Raw genomic sequence first — 3,730 nt, forward strand, 5'->3', positions numbered from 1 at the left:
TTTGAATAACAACATTTGGTTGGAAAGAGAGGAAAATATAGTTTTTTTAAACAAAATGATTGTTATACTCTATGAATCGTTTGTTATGCATCACAAGAGATATAATAGAATAATTGTATTATGTTTTGTCTTAATCAAATATTTGATGAGATAATAAGATATCACACGTAAATCTTAAAATTTATTATATTATGTTTTTTTAGGTAAAAGTTTTACCTTAAATTTTAGGCGAGTTAAAAATTAACATAATAAAATTAAAATACTAGTTTATTGATTTATCATAATAAAATATATTTAAAAAATATAAATTACAAAAAATGGATATTAAATTAAAAAAATAAAAATAGTAATAATTCATTTTTAAAAATATGTATAATTTTATCACATGAATAATTTTATAATTTATATAATCTAAAATCATAAAAAATAAATTAGAAAGAACATTTAAAATTAAAGTTATCATTAAAAATTAAAAAGATATGAATATTAATTTTCTCGTATGGGTAGTTTTGTTATTTAATTATAATATATATATATATATATTTAATTAGTCGTGATTTTCATAAAATTTAAATTATTTATTTAGTAGAACAATTAATTATTATAAAATTATTTAACTTTTTTTAGTATTTTTTTTAATTTATAAAAATTAAAAATATAAAAATTAATATAGAAAAGAAAATAATTGTCTCACAAGAACAATTCTGTTATTAAATAATTTTATTATGTTTGTTATTTTATGAACATCAATTACATAATATGATAAATTTTATCGTGTTTATATTCTATTTTAATTCAGATCTTTATCATAGAGGACAGTTTTATATAATGAATCTTAAGTACGATTTTTAAGGTTAATTGATTCCACGTCACCATATCCCACCACAATGTTAAAAAACCCTCCTCTCACTCAGTTAAAAAAGTGTTACCTTTGTTCCTAACTATGTAGCTTGATTTTGGTAAACACGAACGAGAACAGCATCTTGATGCTAATTTTTTTTTTAATCAAGATCCTAATATATACTAGTTATGAATCGATGAGTTTGTTAAGGTTATTATTATTCACACCATTTTATCTATTTTGAATAGGGAAAATTAATCAAATATTTGTTTAGATTAATCTATTAAATAATCAGATAAAATTTTATTTATAACTTCATTTTTTTAAATAAAATTCTGCTATTGTTATCGAAAAAATTGATAGACAAACACGTTGGTGTTGCACATTTGATATTAATATATCATCATCCTTAGAAGGAATTTAATATAAACTAGAAAACATAAGCAACTCTATAAATATAGTCACAATAGACCAAAAGTTGTGCATACTATTTTCAGTGCTTATTTTCCATTATTTTTCATAATGGATGTGAAAGTAACAACTCTCTGGTAGATTAATTACCATTAAGACTCATGCATATTGGCATCTTTAATTTTTTATCCTAAGTTTATATATACCTAACATGTGTGATATATTTTTAACATTTGCAGGACTTGGGTAACAAAATTCTCTCGAAATGCTGTTAAGGGTATATTCTCTTTTCTCAAGTCAAATCATAGTCCCTAGAAAATAATAATTTATTAGCCTTTTTTTTTTTTTTTTTTTTTTATGGAATTTATTAGCTTTTCTTAGGTTGTTTAGAAGATTAAAAAATGAATATTAAAATATGTTTTCTAGTCCTTGTAAAATAATTCGTCGATTTTATAGATTAAAAATTCCCAAAAGCTTGCTTGTTTAATTTGCAATCTGCAACTATATATGTTACATTTAATTTGTCTTTAGATTATTGTACATCATAATTAGAGTAGAATACCATTACAAGTGGACATTAATAGTTCCACACTTGTTATCAAATTTCTAATTGCTAACATTTTTTTTCCAGCATTTGATCCCTTGAGAATAAGATTAGGAGGATCATTGCAAGATCAAATTATTTACCAATTTGGTGAACAAAAGGAATGCCCCCATCTGATCAAGAAAGATTATGCATACCCTTTTCTCAATATATGCATGTTGCTATGTTAATTAGCATCAAATATGTGACATTCTTTTCATTTATTTTATTTTATTAATTTTGCTGAGTGAAACTCACTTTTGGGCTAAATGCACTAATTGGAAAGACAAATTACAAGGAGGACAAGTTAAGCTATATGGGAGAATGGAACCCATCAAATGCCATAAGTCTCATGAAGTACACAATTTCAAAAGGATACAAAATATGGAGTGACTCATCATATTTACAACCTTGGTGCTGGTATGTATAGGTTCAATAATACTTCTATTTGCTTAAGGAAATACTCACATTAGTACTTAAAATTATAAAGAATATAGATTTGGTTCTTGGAAGTTAATGTTTTTTATTTTTATTTCTCCATATTTATGTGCATATGTTCATTGTTTGAAGAAAGGGGTAGAGTTATGCAAATTAAAATTTGATATACATTTTTATTCACTTTTATGGTCTTTTTTTGCCACTAAATGCTTTCAACAATTGCGTTTTTTAAAATTTAAACCATAGTTCTTTATCTCATAGAATGATTATTTACTAATTTGGCCATGTATATGCCTTTAATTTGCCTCTTAAAAAAAACACAATCCTTTAATTTAGGTTCACTAACTAAAAACTTATTTAATATTTGTATTATGAAATATTCTATGTCTAGCATATGGGTAACTAGAATATCGGACCCGGTCATGAATACCTTTGATCTCAATCATCTTGTTTATGTCAATTTTTTTATACAAATTCTTACTGTATATTTGGGAGTTAGATTTCAAAGCAGAAGACTTTGAAAAATACGTTGAGTTTATATTTTAGTATATATTTGAGACTGTAAAAAAATTAAAAGAAAAATAAGATAATGACCATTTAACATTTCAAGCACACTTATTCATTTTTAAAATCATTTTATAACTTAATTTATAAAAGAAAAATAAGCTCTCCTTTTCCCTTTCCTCTAAAACCTTCTATCTAGGCATACCCTTAGGCTCCTTTTGGATATATTAAAACAAACGAAATGGAATCACGGAGCGGAATGGAACACAATTTTCATTCTATTGTTTGGGTATCTTATGATGAAACATAACAAAATCCTCATTTCATTGTTTGGAAAATGAACAAAATGGAATGAATTAAGTCCACCAACAAAAAAAAAACTATTTACTAATAGTATTTGTAAAAATATTATGCCTAGCTTAGAGGTAACTGCATATTGGACTGGCCCATGACTACCTTTAATCTCAATGATTTGTCTACGCCATTTTATTCTTAATTAATTTTTGCTCAATGAATCTAACTTCCTGGTGATTCTTGGTGATTATTTCTTTCAGTCTGGTATCATTGTTCTCATCATAAACACGTCCAAGTCAATATTCAATTTTTCACTTGTGAATGACATGAATATGTACTTAGAGGAGTACACAATATAAACAATATACAAATTAGGGAAGAGTACCATTTGACACCAAAGTATGGAAGCATTCAAAGTGATGTAGTGTTGTTGAATGGAACTCAACTGAAAGCTGACTAAGACATTAGACATCCCATAATTGAAACCTATATTTGCTTCTTCATCTTCTAAACTCAAGTTGGGGCCTGATTCAATTGTGTTTGTGCATTTCAAAGGCTTCAATGCACCAACATGTGCTAGTATAGACATAATGTTAATAAGCTACAAATCTATAATATTTAATAATACTTATTTTAATATATATATATATATATATATA

The sequence above is a fragment of the Cicer arietinum genome, chromosome 2, assembly GCF_000331145.2.
Source record: "Cicer arietinum cultivar CDC Frontier isolate Library 1 chromosome 2, Cicar.CDCFrontier_v2.0, whole genome shotgun sequence".
In the NCBI taxonomy this organism is placed as follows: Eukaryota; Viridiplantae; Streptophyta; class Magnoliopsida; order Fabales; family Fabaceae; genus Cicer; species Cicer arietinum.